Source organism: Myiozetetes cayanensis, unplaced genomic scaffold, assembly GCF_022539395.1.
Source record: "Myiozetetes cayanensis isolate MyiCay16 unplaced genomic scaffold, myiCay2020 scf6-25, whole genome shotgun sequence".
NCBI lineage: Eukaryota > Metazoa > Chordata > Aves > Passeriformes > Tyrannidae > Myiozetetes > Myiozetetes cayanensis.
Genome location: NW_026087853.1, coordinates 54,209,994 through 54,229,598, shown reverse-complemented (window position 1 = coordinate 54,229,598; position 19,605 = coordinate 54,209,994). Strand labels below are relative to the sequence as shown.

Here is a 19,605-nt window from a genome sequence, read left to right as displayed (position 1 = left end):
GCTGATACATCCTTAATCTTCTGTTGTAAATTGAGTTGTGACTCTCTTTCAGTGCTTGTAAATGCCCCAAGCAGCTCGAGGGGAAGGTGGGATTGGGGAGCAACCGCAGTCTGGGACACCCCTCCAAATCCTGGCACTGGAGGATCTGCAGAAAAGCTGGATGCGGCTCGAGAAGGGAGGGGATTTTTGGGAGCACAGGGAGCGCCTGGAGAAGCCTCTTACTTGGGATGACGGGATTTAAGGAAGGTTGGAGCTCTGCCGGTTCCAGCAGCTGCTCCTGCGGGGCCCTTGGGAGCGGCTCTTCCCGGCCTCTGGAACTTTATCCCCGTGTGGGGAGTGGAAAAGACAGGGATAACATGGAGGGGAGGTGGGAATCAGGCAGAAAGGGTTTTGGGAGAGATCTGCTGGAGAAGGAAGGATTTGAGGAGCAGTTTAGGGATGATTTGGATGGAGTAGGATGGCTCTGGTGGATTGGGGGGTGGGAATCACCCTGGGAAGGGGAAGAGGGTTGGGAAGGTACAGCCACCATGGGAATGGGAGAAAACTCAGGCAATTCCCACTTGGTGAAATGGGAGTGGGCACCAGGGGTACATCTGGCTTTGGATTTTGAAAGCAGTTCCCAAATTCTGGCTGTGTCCAGCATCAGCATCATCCGTGTGGCATTTCCCTGATTTGGTGGGAATTTTCCATGGAAATGTGGTTGGCTGGATGGAGGAAACAGCCTCAAGTTGTGCTAGGGGAGGTTTAGGTTGGGTATCAGGGAAAATTTCTCCTTGGAAAGGGTTGGGACAGGTTCTAGTGGTGGAGTCCCCATCCCTGGCAAGATTTAAAATCCCTGTGGATGTGACACTTGTGAATGTGGATTAGTGGCAGCCTTGGCAGTGCTGGGAAAAATGGTTGGATTTTAGAGGGCTTTTCCAATCTAAATTTCCAATCCAAATTATTCAATAGCCGGTATTCCCGAGGGTGTGAGGGATGGTGGGTGAGGTGCTGGGGTTTTTCCCTCTGAAGGGAATATTGGGATAATCCTGCTGTCCTTCTAGGAATGAGCACACCAAAAACACCTTTCCAAGACTGGTTGCCGTCACCTCTTGGAAATTTAACCCTGGGAATCAACCTGTGGCTGCTCCAGGGGTGATGGGGCTCAGCCTGGTTTTGCTGGGATAGAGCAGGAGAGAGGAGGGATTTGGGATAACCTGGGTGTTCGAATTCCTGCTCCAAGGAGAACTGTTCATACAATTTTCCTGTGGGTTTATTGCTAACGGAGCAGTCCAGGGAATCTGGTAGGGCTGGGATGGAGGAGGAGAAGGGGTCCTTATCCTGGACGGAACAAACTGCCTGGCTCCAGCCGGGATGCGAATGGGAGCGGAATTTGGGAGCAGGGAGATGGGAAGTGCTGTGCCTGGGGGTGGTGGGAATGAAACCAAACGGAGTAAGGATAATAATAAAAAGCTTCCCATGGTTCCCAGCTCTTTCTGGAAGCCCAGGGCTCCCAGCTTTGTATATTTGGGAGCCTTTTCCCTTGTCCATGTTTCCCGGAGAGTTTTGCTTTCAGGTTTAGGAGGATCCTTAACCCTCAGATCCATGTGCCTTTTTTTTTTTTTTTTTTTTTTTCCAGGATCAGCAGAGCTGCATGGGGTTTCCGCAGATTGCATCCTTCCTGGAATGTTACAGGGATCTCCAGAGCTCTGCTAAGGCTCCCCGCAGTGCTCCAGACTTTCCCTGGGAGCTGATTCCAAGGGAGTCCAAGCCATGTGCCTGAGGAATGCCACGCTCCAGCTTGGAAAACAACACAGACTCCTCCCTGGCCTCATATTCCCAGGTTATTCCTGCACAAACAGCCCAGATCCATCCAGGGGTGAGTAAAAGCAATTCCTTAATCCAGTCTTGCTTCTGGAGGTTTTCTTGGGAAGTGGGTGGTGATGTCCTACTGCATCTGAGTTATCCACAGGGATAACCTGTGGGTTATCCACAGAGATATGCTGACAGATGTCTGGGATGCTCTAATTCTCCTCTGGCTCCCTCTGGAGATGTAGGATTGCCCTGGATCCCTGTCCCTCTCTGTGTTCCGGGCATTTGAAGGGAAACATTTCTTTTACACAGGTTGGGAAACTTTTAAATCTGTGTTTCTGCTCCAGAGGTTGTGCAATAAAGGGGGGGGTGGGGCTTGGTGATCCCATCTTTTGTGGTGGGATTGAAGCTTTTTATGGCAAATAATTATTAACCCAAGTGCTTTGCTCCCTGTTTTCCATCTCGGGACAAGGGGTAGAGACAGAATTTCTAGGGAAAGTTAAATCCTTCCCTTCACACTTCAGGGAATGTCAAGGCAACCAGTTGATCCAAAACAATCGAAATGTGTTTGTAAACTATGTCACTTTCACGTAGGAGTTTGGAAATAGAGCCCTGAGGGTAACTGGGATGAGTTCTGGGGCTGGAGCTGGGCTGGAAATATGGAATGGCCCTTGGATTCCGGCAGCGCTCTGTTGGCACTGGACACCAGGAGCTGCTGGAATGCAGAAAGTCAGAGCTGTATCCAGTTAATTGTCTCTGGGAATGTGGGTACGTTAATTAGCAGGATCTGGGTTGGGATGAGCTGTATCCTGTCTGTGGAAAAGCCTTGCACAGGCTGGGATGTGCTGCATCCCACCTCTGGAAAAGCCTTGGATGGGCTGGGATAGGCTGTATGCCCCCATTTAAAAAGCCTTGAATGGGCTGTATCCCACCATTTAAAAAGCCTTGGATGGGCTGGGATGGGCTGTATCCCACCATTTAAAAAACCTTGGATGGGCTGTATCCCACCATTTAAAAAACCTTGGATGGGCTGTGTCCCACCAATTAAAAAACCTGGGATGGGCTGTATCCCACCTCTGGAAAAGGCTCGGATGTGCTGTATCCCACATTTAAAAAGCCTGGAAGGGCTTCTGGTCGTATTTCCATTAACAAAATAGTCATCTATAGTTTTCCCGGAATTTTTGCTTCTCTCTGCTTTATTATCCTTGACAAACCATCATTTCTGGTTTTCCTGAGGTTCTTCCTTCTCTCTGCTCCAGGTTTTGGGGCTTCCAGGGGCCCCTTCCCGCCGATGTGCTGCAGGATAAAACGCTGTCTCCAAACGCTGTATTTGGCACCAGCTTTTCATCCAAACCGGAGCCACTTCGCACCTGTCTGGGAAGATAAAGGGCCGGAAAATGAGCCGTGAGTGGGATTTTTCCGCCTGAACCGGACACGAAGGCCGAGGTACAAACGGATCTGGAGCTTCAAAGCCTTTCCTGCCTGTTCTCCCCGCTCTGTCAGAGCGGCTTTGTTCCCAAGGTGTGCCGAGATCACCCCGCAGACCAGTCGAAGGAGGCTCTGCCGCAATTCCCAGCTGGATGAGCTTTTCTGGGACGTGGATTTAGGGGGGTTTTAGCTATTTTTTTCCCCCGGGTTTTTTTCAGCAGCAGCAGAGAAATTGTGTCCTTGGGTGGTGCTTGGGAGGTTGGGGGGGTTCTGTGTCCGAGGGGAGAACCCTGCCCTCCTTCTCAGGGGATGTGTCCATCCCTGAGAGGGTTTTGGGGAAGAGGGAAAGAGGGAGGTTGTTTGTGGCATTAGAGCTCATCCCCTAAACCTTCCGCTGTTCCAGGTTGCTCCAACCGGGCCTTGGACACTTCCAGGGATGGGGCAGCCACAGCTTCCCCGGGAAATCCATTCCAGCCCCTCCCCGCCCTCACAGGGAGGAATTTCTTCCCATCTAACCCACCTCTGGCAGTGGGAAGCCATTCCCTCCCCCCTTCCCCCTCCCTCCCCTTTTTGTTCCCTCCTATTTCCCCCCATTCCCCCCGTGTTCCTCCCGTGTCCCCCCTCTCTCCCCGCACCCCCCTATCGCTGACAGCGCTCCCGGCCCTCCTCCCCGGGCTCTTCCCACGCCCCCCCCGCGCCAGCCGCAATTCCCGGGTGGAGCTGCCCCGCACTTCCCCTGCGCGCCCGCGCGGTGGCGCCCGCGCTGCCGTTCCCATTCCCGTGGGCCGCTCCCGGCGGGCACCGGGCGCGGGGCGGCCCCGGAGAGCGGGGGGACCCGCCGGGGGAGACCCCTAGGCCATGGAGGAGGCGGCGGCGCGGCCGAGACGGGAGCGAGCGGCGGGCGGAGCTCGGGAATGGCGGCGCGGCAGGTGCGGGGCGCGGGCAGGGAAAGGGAAGGATTGGGAAAGGGAAGGATCGGGGGAGTGTCCGCGCTGCCGCCACTCGGCACCTGGTGTTTGCCATTCCCCACGGGAGACGCGCTTCCCCCGCGTGTGGCCTGCGCTCCCGGGGGCTTCCCGGCGCGCCATCTACCCCTCGCCACCCTCCCGGGCAGGATGGCACCGTTCGGGATGCGGCGCCCCGTCCTTCGGGATCGGGGGCTGGGCTGGGCTGGGGAAGGGGAGCGGGCGCTTCGCTGCCTGGAGGCGCAGGCGGAGGAGAAGCCGCCGCTGGATGTGGGTGTGACACAGGGATTCTCGCCCTCTCCCGGTTTTTATGACTTCCCCCGCAGGGAATGGTACCCGGCTGGCGGATGCGGAGCCGCGAAATCCCCAAAGCCGATGGGTCCGGCAGGGATATGTCCCTGGAAAAGCGAAGGAGGTGCCGCTCCGCCATCGTCGGAGCTGGGAGGCCGCCAGGCTGCTCCGCCGGGAATTCCCGCGGTGCCCGGTTTTGGGGATTAGCCCCTGCTGTGGTGGTTGGGACAGGCTTCGGTTGGCACTTGGAATACGGGAATTGCGGAGCTTGTGGGTCGCGGAGAGGCGGGATGGTCCTCGTGGATCGTTCCCAGGTGGGAAATCACCTCGTGATTCCCAGGAGTGGGATATAGATAACCTTGGGACAGCGCTCAGGGCTTGGACTGGAAGCAGCGAAACTCCTGGATGGATCACAGGATATTGATCAGAGGGAAAGGAAAACAATCCTAAGGTGGGAATTTTACTCTCCCACCTGGATAAAACTTCGTGGGGGTGAATTCCTGCATCCTCCTGCCTCCTTTTTCCAGGTGGACAGGGAAAAACATCCAAGTTTGTGTAGTCAAGAGGAGAGTTTTTAAGTTGTGGTCGGGAATAATTAAATTGTGGGAAGTGGCTTTGGGAAAGCTTTGGTCCCTGGGTTTTCCTGGCGTTGGAGCCGATGGAAAAGGCTTTGCAAGTAGGAAACGTGATCCAGGTGAAGGTATTTGATCCCAGCTGTTGGTTTTCGGGGTCACAAAAGTTCCTTGGGGGTCTAAAGCTTCTGATGGAATTCCAGCTGGGCCCTGGGACTGTGTCGGCTTGGATTGGGAATGGCTGAGGGGGGTCTGGAATGGCAAACAGGGACAAAAAGCTTGGAACAGGATCTGATACCTTATAAATGATACAAACAGCCTGGACTCTCTCCAACCAAACCCAGGAAGGAGCAGGGGGATTTTTCACCTTTAAATCAGGATTTAAATAAGAAATTTGGGATCTGGTTTCCAAAGTTTTGCTCTGTGCTGGAGGGTCAGAATTCCAGGCTGAAGGATAAGGGGTACATATTGCAGGTACTGGTTTTGTTGGTGCTGACCTAAAAAACCTGGATTTGATCCCAGTTCTGGGTTAAGGCACTAGGACCTGCAAAATCCAACCAGAACTCCAGGAAAAGGGATAAAGTTCCCGAGAGTTCTGTTATTTGTGGGAAAGGGGCAATGAGGAAGAGAAACTTCCTTGTTCCTCTTCCAGAGAGTTGGGCAGGAAGAGCTGGGAAATAATGGGGCTAAAATTGAGGAACTGAGGGAGGGAAGTGAGAAAATCCTCCTTCCAAGACCAGAAAATATCCTGGGAAATTGGGGAAAACGAAGTGGGATAAATTGCGAATTAATTCCTCCAAACGAGGGCACTTGGAATTCTGAGCTGCAATATCAGGGAGGGCTTTGCAAAAATAGGAATAAATCCCTTTTCTGTGCCTTGGAAAACTCTCCTTAATCCTGATTTTTGGAAGGTTGGGGGGTTTTTCCAGCAGCTGGAAAAACATAGGAGGGGAAAGTGTTAAAATCTGAGGGTGAAAAACAGCTTGGAAAAACTTCCAGTCTTTCCCAAGGCTGGGAATTATTTATTAAACTTCCTTGGATTAAACTAGGAGCGATTCCAATCTGTCCCAAACATCCCTGTCTTGTCTGAAGGGGTTTTTTGGGAATTAGGACTCTTTGGGGAATTAAACTGGAACGATTGACTTTATTTTGGGAAGGTGCACCTGCTTTTCCTTCCCCCTCCCAGTCCTTCATTCCCAAATAAATAATATTTGCTCCAAACTCTACTCCCAGCAGGGATCCAACTGATCCAGAGGAACATCCCGAGCCAGATTTAGCCCTGGAATGTGAGGAAATTCTATAGAAAGATGCAGCAGTGGAGATGGGGTGAGTGAAACCATTTAAATAACTCTCTGGGAGCTGCAGGGCTGGAATTCTTCGGGAGAAGGGAGCGGATGAAAGTGTCCTTTGTGCCATGGGACAACCGGACTTTTGTGGAATCTGGGGAGAGCTTGGAGTGTTTCTTCCTGCTGGGATAGTTGGGAGTCAGTCCAGCTTTTCCCTCCAAGCCAGTTTGAGCTGATGATTCCGTGGTGCTGCTGATTTTGGGATGTTGTTTTGTGGGTCTCTGAAGGGAAATCCGAGGGGAAAAAGCTGGAGAGTTTTCCAGGTGCGGCAACTTGGAATTTTTGAGGTGGGAGAAATTGGGGTGGTTTTCCAGGTTTTGGTAAGAAATGGGCAAGTTTGCTGGATTAAAATTCGATTTCTGTGTGTTCTAAGAGCATGAGGAGTTGATGCTGAGGTTCTTTTTTGTTTTGTTTTTGGTACTGGAAGCTGGAAAAGTTTTTTTTTTTTTTTTATGGAATTAAATATGTGCAACATGTCTCCCTAATGATTGAAAATTCCCATAAAGCAGTAGCTTATTAATTAATTTAATTAATCAAAACATAATTCAAATTTTAGGAAGGATAATGCGGAAATTAAGATATAATGGGTATTCTGGGAGCAGCAGGAAGTGGGAAAATCCTGCTCTAGACCCTGCAAAATTTGGGGTAAAAAGTGCTGCTGGTGCTCCTGAGTGATTTGGAATAAAGGATGAAATTCCTTTAGGAAAAACATGCCTCTCTCTCTCCTTTTCAGCCCTTTCTTTCCTCCTTCCACTGGATCTCTTACCTGTTTTTTTTCCTGAAAAGATGTCCAGCTAAAAGATGGAATAAAAAACTTTGGAATATTTACCTCTTCCTTGCAACAGGAGTAGAAAATCCTGTCAGGAATTCTGTCCTGGGCTCCTGATCCCTGAAATTCCAGTCTCTTTTTAACTCAAATCCTTACTTAACTAGACTTGTGCTCCTGCAGATCCCTGGAAATCCTCTTCCCACCCCATCCACTGGCATTTCTCTCCCTCTTTTTCTCATCTCCTTCAACTTGACTTCAAATGTGGAATTGCATGATGTGTGGAATTGTGTTGGCTTTTCCTTCTATCCAAGCGGAGATTTTGGTTCCTGGGCATGGAATATTTTAATTCCTCTAGTGTAGATTTAAAAGCAACCTGGGGGTGGTTTGGAGCCTAATAAGGATTTTTTTCCCTGGAAATGGGACACAAGGTGCAGTTTGGACTCTTAAACTCCACATTTCCCGGTGTTTTTCACTTTCCATTTCACCCAGCAAGGGTCCCAGTGCAACTCCTAGATAATCCATAAATATGGGAATGCCACCCTAAACAGGGGCTCTGAGCATTTTCCGTGGGTTTTCCCCCCTGGAACGTATTTTCTTGGGATTTTCTTGGCTTAGAGAAAGGATTATCCTGTAGAACTGAGTGATCCTGAGCTTAGATCCAGGCAGGATTCAGGACAGAATCCTGATTTCCTGAAAAGCAAGGAGCAAAATGGTGAATCCATCAGACCACTTTAAAAAAAGTGGACTGGATAATGGGAAGAGGCAGGAAAATCCAGGACATTCCTGTTGAGTTCAGGGCAGTGACTGCCGTGGAAAGGGGGAGACTGGGGGGGAATTCAGCCTTTTATTCCCTGAAAGAGGCTTTTCTTCCTTGAAAAATTCCATTTGAAGCAGTTCTGCTGCTCCAGATCTGTTGGAATTTGTAATTTCCACAGCTCTGCATCCTTTGGGATGGAATTTAATATTACCTGAAGTCACAACTTGTCTTTTCATCCCAAATCCCTGTAATTTGTGCCTGGTGTTGCCACAGCCCGGGAGTATTTTTGGAATATGTATTTCAGTTCCGAACGTGGAGCCTCTGGAGGCCTGGCTTTTCCCACTGGATCCTCTCAATGATCCTGCAAATTGGTGGCTTGCTCCCGTGGGAGAGGAACTGTTTCACCTCCCCAGAAAATCAGGACAAACCGGATGCTGCTTGTGGCTTTGCAGCAGCCTGGGAATGTCCCAAAAAAGGTGAATCTGGCCCTTTTTTTACTCGATCCTTCCCTTTTTTACCTGGATCCCCCTCTCCTTGTGCCAGATCCTGCCTTCCCTGTGGCAGATCCCACTCTGCTTGTCCTGGATCCAACCCTTCTTGTGCCAGATCCTGCCTTCCTGCATCCCATATTTAGAGTCCTGGAGTGGTTTGGGTTGGAAGGGACCTTGAAACCCATCCCATTCCAACACCTCCCACTAATCCAGGTTGCTCCAAACCCTGTCCAACCTGACCTGGAGCACTTCAAGGGATCCACAGCTTCCCTGGACAGCCTATTCCCTGGTCATTCCTTCCGTGTTTTTCATCCCACTTCCAGTCAACACAAAACCTCTTTTTCCAAGTTCACTCCAGAATTCCGTCCCCAAACCCTCTGGAAACAGTGGAGTTTTCCCAAGCCCTTTCTCTGCCCTCCATTCCTGCCCTCAATTCCAGGCTATCTCAGCCTTTCCATCTCCTCAGTCCTGCTTTACCTCTCTGCCAGATTTCCCCTTTGGAACCACATTCCCATTTCTCTTGCTCCGATTCCGGCTGATTCAGCAGTTTGTCACCATCTCCATGGCACCGGAGCACCTACTGGGGACATCCACTAAATCTGAGCCCTCAGGGATGAACCGTATTTTCCTTGGAGAAGGGAAACACGAGCCCTGCCAGAGGAAACAGGAAAACTTCCTGCTCACTCCACTGAAAGCTGGAGAAGTTACATCCTTAAAAAAAAAACAAAGCAGGAATTTGTGGTTTCTCAAGGTGTGGATCTTTGTTTCCTTCCCCGGGTAAAACAGGGAATAAGGATGGATTTCTTGGAGAGATTCCCTTCTCCTCACCTCTCATTTTTCCCCGTTTTCTTTCATTCCAAGTCTTCCTTCTGAGCTTAACTTGGGGCAAAAATAATCCAGCAGATGGAAAAAGGAGCACTGGGAAGTGAGAGGTGCTTTTCCTGAACTATTCCATCCATATTCCAAAACTGGAAAGATTGGAGCTTTTCTGAAATCCAGTGGTGTGAGAGGAATGTGGGGCGGAATGTCTTTGTGGAACTGGGGGGGGGCAAAACTTGTTCCTGGCGGAATCCGTGCCTGGAAAATGTTTTTCCCTCTAATTTTTCCGGCTCTTCCTGGTTCAATGTGTTGCTTTTGGAAAAGGCTCTTTGTCCTTATGGATTTTGCTAAAAAGAGGGATTATGAGTTCTTCCATTTCTTCCCTGGGAGCAGCTGTGGGGCCGTCATGGAATTTGTCTCCGTAAGGAACGGGGACATCGGCAGATCCCATGTTATCCTCGGTTATTCCAAGTCTGGGCTAAAGAGCTTTGGAACTCTTAGTTTGCTTTGGTGGTGCCAAAGAGAATTTGTGGATTCTCCCAGGCCTCGCTCTGACTGTTGCTCTTGGATGAGGGCAGAGGAGCGAACGGAGGCGGCTCCGGAGGTGGGAATCACGTGGGAAGCTGCAGAAAATGCTCATTCCTCGGGGAAGGGATGACTGAGTAAGTGTGGAGCTTCCTGGGAATTCTGACAGAGCTCCTGAAAATCCCCTGTGGGGTAGGGACTGGGAATTTGAGGGGGCAGAAACGGGAATATGCTGACCTTGGAAGTTGCTCTGTTATTAACATGCAGGATGTGTTTTATCCTGGAGAAAAGGGGGATCGAGGGGAACTTTCCATTCCCTACAAATGCCTGATGACTGGATGTTGGAGCGAGATGGGATCAGGCCCTTCTTCCAGGGAATAAGAGACAGGAAAAGAGGGAATGGCCTCAAGTTGCACCAGGGGAGGTTTCAATCGGATATCAGGGAAAATTCCTTCATGGAAAAAGGTGGTTGTGCATTGAAACAGGCCCCATCCCTGGAGGGATTTAAAATCCCTGTGGATGTGGCACTTGGATGTGGATTAGCGGTGGCCTTGGATCGTAACCATTCCATGATTCCCCATGTGCAGAAGGTGCTCCTGAGGGATTTGGTTTCAACTCTTCCCATGTCTTTCATGGCATAAAGAACCCATAGTTTGTGTCCATGGATTTCCAAGCTCCTTGAATGCTTGTTCCCTGGAATGGCTTGAGATCCTGATTTCCAACCATTCCTGGTTGGAACTCCAGGGATTATCCCATCCCACCTTTATTCCTTGGGACACACGAGGCTTATTTTGCTCCCCAGGTGGATGATCCCACCATGGAATGGTCATTTTCCTTCTCCTGGGAATGGTGGAGAGCAGAGGAATTCCCCCTCTCCTCCATATCCAAGAACTGCTCATCCTTGTTCTCTGGAGTGTTTGGGCTGTTCCGGAGGAGCTGGATGAGTCTGGATGGATATCCCAAGACAGTAGGAGCTCCCAGGGGAACAATGGATGGAGGCGGTGTCCGGAATCAAGGGCAAGGAGGGGGATTTTGGCCCAGGGAGGACTCTCAGTTGTGGATTTTGGGAATTGCGGGGGTTCAGGCAGTGGAACTAATCTGGGGTGGATTGCAGTGGCTCCAGCCGCTCCCAAACCCTTCTGGCTCAGGGGAGCGGAAGGGAATCCGTGGCGTTTGGTCACCGGGTGCTCATCCCAAGGCTCACCTTGATCTGATCCGACGTGGCAGCTGGGAGTGGGAGGGGCTCTGGAACCTCCTGGGACATAAGTTCCTGGATGGACTGAGGAAAAGGTGGAGTTGCCCAAGGGAACATGGAAATTTATCCAGCAGGAGTATCCCAGGCTGTGCTTCCATCCACCTGAGCTACTTATCCTCCTACACCTTGTGATGAGGGAAAAGTCAATCCTGGAACATCCTGGTTGGACAGGATCCACCAGGATCCTGGAAATCTGACTCCGGTTGCCCTTTAGTGTCCCTGGCTGCCCTTCTATTTATCCAATGGAAAACTGGTTTTCCAACCACTTCCTTTCCTTGTTAACTCTTCATTGCTCACTAAAGAGCAGGGTAAGGATGGGGGTGGATTGAGGAGAGCGGGAGACGCTTCCCACTGCATCGTATGGAATGAAGTGTCTCATTCCAAGGAGGCTTTTGGACGTTGCCTTTTCCCCACCCCCCCCCAACCCCTTTTGTGTCCCTGGAGCTGGAAAGCGCCATCCTTTGGAGCACAAAAAGCGTGGAAGGGCATGGTGGGAGCGCCTGGGAACCTTCTGGCTTGAAATGAGCTGCTCCGTGGCACGAAAATCCCTGGGCTAACATGGATTTGTTCCGCAAACCGGTTGCCCGTGAGTTCCCTGGGATTGGGCCAAAACACTCCCTCCTGGCCCTGGGAAAACATGGCCCCGGAGCCTCCGGAACCTCCAGAGCACGAGGGCTCAGCCTTCCCAAAAAACAGTGAGTTGGGCTCCCGGGTTTCCCTTAATATTAGTATTTTGGGAAGTTTTATTTTGGGAAGTTAATCCCCTTTTTTTGCTTCCTTCTGGAGGACTTTCCTCATTCCAGCGTGATAAGGCTTGGAGTGTTTATGTGGATGGGAGGAGCTGCAGATGGATGTTCTCCCTCTGCATCCGGAGGGGCAAACTTCTCACCTTGGAAAAATAGTAATTCCAGAGGGTGAGATACTGGAGTTACTGGTTGTCCGAGCCTGGAGAAGCAGGTGGTCCTGCTCCCAGACCACCTGTTTCCCTGGATTTTGGACCACTGTCCTGGTGTTTGCTCAACTCCTGCTGCCTCTCCACAGGAGTCTCCTGGGAATTTACATTTCCATCAGAGTTTCTGTTGAAACTTGGGATTTTTTTTGAGGGGAAAAAGTGACAGGTGCCAATTAGGAGAGAGGAAAGGGAGGAATTCTAGATTATCTGACACTTGTTGACCCTCAGCACTGAGGCTGCTGCTCCGTTCTGTGGGAAAAATAAGGAAAGTGTTTCCCTTTTCCCTTAGTTTTTACAGTATTCCTGCTGCTTCATTAGACATTCCTGCTGTTGGAAAAGGAAGTGAGCTTGGAATTTCTTTTGTTCCTATGGGAACAGATCCTGGAAAGGGTTTGAGGCCTCATTTACAAGGAAATTTGTCAGGAAAGGTGGGAAATAGGTTTAATTCCTGCTTGGAGTGGGAAACTCCAATTCCTTTTCTCCCTGTTGTCTCCTGACTATGAGTTTTCCCAATTTTTTCCCATCCACAAGGTTGCTCCATGGCCATAGAGTTAATTCCAGGATGGATAGCAAGCTGCATTCTGGGAATTACAGGGAATTTCAGTCCCCAGGTTAAGTTGGAAAATCTAAGCGACCAAAAGAAAAGAGCTCCATTCATGAGGTTTTTAACAGGAAGCATCTTGTTCCCAGGGAAATTCCATGGAGAACAGTCACCTGCCCTAGTATAGGAGCTGGATGGGGGTGTTGGGATCCTACCTGAGGCACTGGTGGGATATTTTCCCTTTGGGAGCTTCCTAAAGAAGCCACTCGTACCCCTGCACTGTGTCGGGGTTGTGGTCGGCGCATCCAGGACTCTTCCTGTAGGTTATAATCCCTGACTTCCTTAGGACTTCGGGATCTAGGATTCCTGCCCAAAGGTTGTCATCCCATATTTTGTTATAAGGGGATTCAGTGCCGTTTTTATCCCCCAAAAATTGGGTTTCCTATTAATTAGTGGCTGTTGTTAATTAGGACACTTGGGATTGAAGTACTTCAGTTTTCCATGTTCCCTGTGTTTAGGATGGAATTGGAATGAATGAATTCCAATTGGAATTAGCTACCTTGAAGTGCAGGGAAGTTTCATTGCTCCAGGTAAGGAGTAGCTCTGCCTTCCTTATAACCTTTTTCCTCGTAACTATTTTGGAACATGATCTCATCTTCCTCATGGAGAGGGGGAAAAGCCCATCCTGGAATTTTGAGGGTTCCCGAGCTCCTGTGAAAAATCATGGGATTGTGGCTCAGAATTCCCTGAAACTGGGTACGTTGGGAAGTTGCAGAAAGGGAGCCCGAGTGAGTTGGGTGGTGCTGGATCCGTGTTCTCCGGACATGAACGTGGAGGTCATTCCATGTCCTTGCTGACAGCCTGGAGCGGGAATGTGATGCTGGGAGCAGCGTAGGGAGGAGTGTTAAAGAGGCAGGATCCTTTTCTGGTGGCTCCAACACCTTCCCTCCTTGTTTTCCCTTGGATATTTTACCTCTGGATTCTTTGGCTCCTGTCCTGATAATGTGAAATCCTGTGGCAGGCTTGGGAATTGCTGGATTTGGTTCCTCCCTGCTTGGGAATTGCTGGATTTGGTTCTTCCCTGCTCTTGTGTAGGTGAGGTTTTGTCACAAGAATTCCACAGCCCAGATTGTTTCCCTGCACTTTTCCTGGTGGGAGCAGCGGATTTTCCCTTTTCCAACTTTACTTCAGGCTGGAACAATTCCAGCAGTGCCAGGAAATCATTGAACTGAGGGGGAATTATTTGTGCTGTTGGTCTGTATATGTTTGGAATTTGGGAAGAGAAATGGATTGTTTGGGACCGGTAAGAGACGTGAACTTGTAGGAGTTGATGGGTTTGGAATGACCTGCTGAAAGATCCTTGGGAATGGTTCAACTGGATCCAGGGGGCTGTTTGTGGGAGTAGAGGTGCTGTGGGGGAACCTTGGGCAAAGGGGGATATTTGGGAATTGTCAGCAGCAATCCTGAGTGAGGAATGGCATGGAAAAACAGGGAGAGCTCCATTGAGTCATTTACAGTAGCCTGAGGAGAGCTCTTAAATCCACATCTCATCCCAAAGGATTTTGGGATATGACAGGTTATCCATGGCCTTTGGGGACATACCTGATGATCTTCCCCAGGTTGGTTTCTAGGAATGTGGGATACAACGATTGAGGGAATTCCTGGAATAACCAGGCAGCACCAGAAAAATGACAATAGGTGGTGCCCAGGTCAGGTTTGGGCTGTTTGAAGCCAATTCCCAACATTATTGAGCCTGGAATTGTCACAGATTTGGGATCCACGTTTAATGAGTACAAAGTGTATCAGGAAAAGATCCCAAAAAACTTCCCGGATAGCCCCAATTCCCAGCATTTTTGACTTGCAACTGTGGATGTACAGCTTGGTCATGGAATGTGGGAAGAGGAAAATGGAATAAGTTATGGGTTGATATCATGGGATAAGTTGAGGGCCACAAAGCAGGAAAAGCACAGTTTGGGAATGCTGGTGAGCAGGGAGAGGAGTTGAGAAGCCCTGGAAGGCCTTGGAATTCCATCTTCCTTCAGGAGGGAGGGAATTTGGCACTGCCTATGATTCCTGGGAGGTGAGCAGAGTGTTCTGTCGGAGGGAAGCTCTCCAGAACTCTTCCCATCCCTGTGGGGCCGGTCCCTCTCCCTGTCCCCTCCTGCCCATCTGTGAGGAGGGAGGCAGGAAGGAGTGCCCGGGAATGGTGCTGACCGCCCAGTTTTCCCACTTTTGGCAGGGATTTCCCTGCTCTCCCACTTCATTCGCTCTCCCAGTGTTGGCAACTGTGGGTCTTGGGGGCTTTCCCGGCAAATGACTCATCCCCAGGGAATTCCTGAGGCAATGAGTCAAGTTATTGGGAAAACTGCTTGCCCGCTACTGTAAACTCAGGAGCCAAGGAGCTGCCTGAAGTAGGATAGAGAGGCAGTTTCTAGTGGGAATTCTTTTGGAATGACATGGCTTGTCCTCTCGCTTTCCAAAGGCATTGCTTCTGGATGAGCTGGCGCAGGGAGACACCACTCAGTTAAATAGTGCACCTTGAAATATCCACCTAACTTTATTTTTTCCTTGGCTTTTTTTTTTTTTTTTTTTTTAAGCTGGTAAGAATTCCAGGGTGGAAAGCTGTCAGGATTGTAGGCAAAAATAACTTTTCCTAAAGGAATGAGACTCCATCTAAAATGGTCTGTGGGCAAGCACTGCATCCTGCTTGGATCTGCCCTTGCTGGCTTCACCCACCCCTGGGAATTTTTGCTATGGAAAAACTAACAATTGTGTAGTGAACAACCAGGAATTAAGGAAACCAAGGATTTTCATTCCTGATAATTATATCCAGAAAGAATTACACTGGGAAGCAGGTCTGGGATGCTCAGCTGCCCATCACTTACAGCAGGTGGTGCTTCCAGTAGCCATCACCTCATCCCAACATCCCATTCCCAGCCCCGTTCCAGCCAAGCTTTCCTTGGGAGTGGATTTTATCCCCCTCTGGAACACCAAGTTCTCTTTCAACCCCCAAATTAGTTTGGATTCCATCCCCTTTTTTCCCCCCTGGAAACTTGGCCGTTATTTTTGCTGGAGCTCGGGAGTGTCGGGAAGCTGCTTTTGTGGGCTGTGCCGGCAGGGAATGTGGGTGGCTGTGGCAACGGCACAAGGACTGGGGGATGGGTTTAACTCCTGGAGTTCTCAGCAGCCTTGGATTGTGCTCCTTCTCCACTCCCAGATTCCCAGGAATCAACTGGTGGTGTTTCTCTACTTATTATTCCCGAAGGCTTTGGGTTTTCCGGAGGGTGACAGGTGTGGAGCTCTGGAAGTGAATTGTCATCTGGCTGAGGTCAGGGAGAAAAATATCAGGAATCTTGGAGCTGTGCGGGGGGTGAGGGGGGGTGTTTCATCCCTCTCCAAGCACCTAATTTGGACAGTTAGAATGTCTCCCTGCCTGAAGGAGTTATCCCTAAAAACCTCTTCTTTGGATGGTTGGGAAGGTCTGGAATTAATAAACCTTGTTGGGTCTTTGATACAAGAGGGACATGGTGGTATCCAGGGAAGGGTTTGGAGCACCAGGAACGGCTGAGGGAGCTGGGAGGGCTCATCCTGGAAAAAGGGAGGATCGGGGGGAACTTTTTGCTCTCCACAAGTCCCTGCCTGGATGTTGGATCCTGGTGGGATCAAGCTATGCTCCCAGGGAACAAGGGACAGGATGAGAGAGAACGGCCTCAAGACATTCCAGGGAAGGTTTAAATTGGATATTAGGGAAAATTCCTTCCTGGAAAAAGGGTTGGAAAACATTGGAACACTCCAGTTGTGGAGTCCCCATTCCTGGAGGGATTTAAAATCTGTGTGGAAGTGGCACTTGGGGATGTGGATTAGTGGCGGACTTGGAAGTGTTGGGAATGACTGGACTTGATCCTGGAGGGCTTTTCCAACCTTAATGGTTCTGTGATCTGGAAAAATCCTGGCCTGTGGGGTGTCGCTGAAGATCCAGTGGGGAGAACCCTTAGGATCACTTGGTTTGTGGGATGCAATTCCTGGGAACAGGCTCTGGATTGGTCCCATTTTTTTAGAGGAGGGCTATTCCAAAGTTGAGGATTTCTTTGTTTCTCCTTAATTTGGGGAATCCCTTATCCTGCTTTTACCTGGGAACAAGTGCTGTGAGTGACACTTGTGGGACTTTTCCATCCATTAGGATTTCCAAGATAATCCTGGTTTTCCTGGAAACTCCACACTGTGAGCAAGTGCATGCCAGGGAGAAAGAGGTATTTTTCCAGTGTCTCCTTGTTAAATCATTCCCAGGGTAACAGGTAGGAAGTGTGGGATTTGGGAGACCTATTCCCACCCAAGGCAGTAGTTGGGGAAAATAGGGATGGATTGAAGCAAGGACAGTGTGCTCCTGGATGGGGTTATGCTCCAAAGGGGCTTTGGGAAGGAATACTAGGGATTAGCTGGGATGGAAGGAATATTAGGGATTAGCAGTGCTTTGTCCTGGTTATACCAACCTTGTATCCATCCCTGTTGCAATTCCAAGGGTGGATTTACCCCAGGATTTGGGGGTTAAACCCATGAGATGAACAGGTGAGTCCTTGTTCCCTGGGTTTTGAAGGGCAGTTTCTGCTCCGAGGTGTATTTTGGGAATTTGTGTCAGTGGGCAGTTCCAGATCAAGCCTAATCCCATTAACTGTGTCCCTGTGACATTGTGGAGGTGACGGTGCTGCCTCATCCCGAGGGAGCTGCATCCGAACTGTGCCGAGCCCCAGGAGGCTCCTGGAAACCCTGAGCCCTGGCTCTGCCACGGGCTCCTTTAATTCCCTTCTTCTTGGAAAATGGGAGGTTATCAAGGAGAGTCTTAAAGATATTCCCAAAGTTAAAATCCCCATTGATTTTTGCTCCGTGCTGGGATTTGCTTATAAATAGGGCTCTTAAATGTTGCATTGATCCGTGGAATGTTCCTTGAGGTTGGGATCTGATCTCGAAATCACAGTGAGGGCACAACTCTCCTCACAGCCTTCCAGCAGCTGCTTCCCTTTGGGAAGGAGCTTTCCCTGCAATTCCTGCAGGCTCTGCTTCCAGCAGGTTATTTCCTGAAAGGAAAGGGCTCATCTTCCTTTGGTGCTGTGGATTTTGTCCCCCCAACCTGATTGTCATGGAATGCTAGAATGGATTGGGTGGGAAGGGACCTTAAAGCCCATCCAGTTCCAACCCCAACACCTTCCACTATCCCAGGTTACTCTGGCCTGGATTTGAACACTTCAGGGATGAGGCAGCCACAATTTCCCTGGGAAATCTGTTCCAGCACCTTTCCACTCTCACAGGGAAGGATTTCTTCCCAGTATCGCATTTAACCCACCCTCTGGCAGTGGGAAGCCATTCCTCCATGTCTTGTCACTCCAGACCCTTTTCCTAAGTCCCTTTCCAGCTCTCTTGGAGCCCCTTTAGACCCCTCTTTTCCCTGAAGCTTTCTCCAGGCTCAGCCATCCCAGCAAATTCCTCAGACCAGCTTCAGGACACCCTGTGTGGATGTCACCACATACCCCCTTCTCCCTGCGAGGCGAGAACAATTCCCAGATTGTGTGGAATCAACTCGGGAATAGAAAGAGCTTCATTTAAAGCTCTTCAGAACAGCTGGAAGGGGCCCGATGGAGTCAGATCCAAGGCGGAATTGATGATTTCCGGCAAGTCCAGTAAGTGTTTTATGGGAACAGGAGGGTTCTGTGAGCTGCAGGGGGATGATCCCACCCCTATTCCATGTGGGAAGAAAAGAGGTGTCATTTCAGCCAGGGAAGGGGATCTTGGGATGCTCAACGTGTGCTGGAATCCTGGGAACAGCAAAGGGCTTTGTCCTGGAGTGGCACCTGCAACCATCTGCTGAGGCCTGGGAACACCCTTTCTTTTGGGAATTTTGTAGCCCCGAGCAGTGGAGATAAAGGTGTGGCTTGTTTTGAGGGAATCTCTCTGAACTCTGGAATTTGGGGAGAGGGCGCTGGCAGGGATGAAGTGGGATTGCTTTGGCAGACCTGGATCGTGTGAAGGTGCCGGGAGGTGCCTGAGGGGAAAGGTAGGGAATGAATATTGGGATAGCAGGGCTTGATCCATGCAGACGTTCCCAGGGATCTGTCAGAAGGGGGGAAAACTCCTGGCAGATCCTGTTTCATTGTGATTTGGTCCTCCCAGCTTTTGCTCTGGGCTGAGAATGTGGAAGCAGGGATGGGGATCTACAGGGAGCTGAGACCCTGTGGATCCAGGAATGGGGATCTGCTGGGAGCTGTGACCCTGTGGATCCAGGAATGGGGATCTACTGGGGATTATGTGGGTGCAGGGATGGGGATTTGCAGGGGGGCTGTGACTGTGGATCCAGGGGTGGGGATTTGTAGGGAGTTGTGACCCTCTGGATCCAGGGGTGGGGATTTGCAAGGAGTTGGGGATGCAGGGATGGGGATTTGCAGGGGTTGGGGATGCAGGGATGGGGATTTGCAGGGGTTGGGGATGCAGGGATGGGGATTTGCAGGGGTTGGGGATGCAGGGATGGGGATTTGCAGGGATGGGGATTTGCAGGGGTTGGGGATGCAGGGATGGGGATTTGCAGGGGTTGGGGATGCAGGGATGGGGATTTGCAGGGGTTGGGGATGCAGGGATGGGGATTTGCAGGGGTTGGGGATGCAGGAATGGGGATTTGCAGGGATTGGGGATGCAGGGATTGGGATTTGCAGGATTTGCAGGGGTTGGGAATGCAGGGATGGGATCTGCAGGATTTGCAGGGGTTGGGGATGCAGGGATGGGATCTGCAGGATTTGCAGGGGTTGGGGATGCAGGGATGGGATCTGCAGGATTTGCAGGGGTTGGGGATGCAGGGATGGGATCTGCAGGATTTGCAGGGGTTGGGGATGCAGGGATGGGATCTGCAGGATTTGCAGGGGTTGGGGATGCAGGGATGGGATCTGCAGGATTTGCAGGGGTTGGGGATGCAGGGATGGGATCTGCAGGAGTGGGAGCTCTGGGCTGTGTGGGTGCTGCTGTGCCTCAGGAATGTGGGTGATCTGGGAGCTTCCAGCAAATCCTGCTTGTGGATTTGGGTGGTGGGAGTGGGTGACTCCGGGGGTGCTGCCGTGCCGTGG

General features: G+C 50.6%; 1 protein-coding gene across 8 annotated transcripts in view; it reads left to right on the top strand.

The window, feature by feature from the left end:
• Positions 1–1,618: 1,618 nt before the first annotated feature.
• The window catches only part of DAGLA (diacylglycerol lipase alpha), a 53,183-nt gene continuing 35,196 nt past the window's right edge, over positions 1,619–19,605 (top strand). For 3 of the 8 annotated variants that reach the window (XM_050337143.1, XM_050337145.1, XM_050337138.1), the window contains exons 1-2: positions 3,993–4,148; positions 6,284–6,373. The gene's annotated coding sequence lies outside the window, so the exon portion shown is untranslated. Of the gene's footprint in view, positions 1,859–3,050; positions 3,238–3,992; positions 4,149–6,280; positions 6,374–17,461; positions 18,175–19,605 lie in introns of those variants that run through there. The other 5 variants (XM_050337142.1, XM_050337139.1, XM_050337144.1 and 2 more) reach the window with 4 other exon arrangements.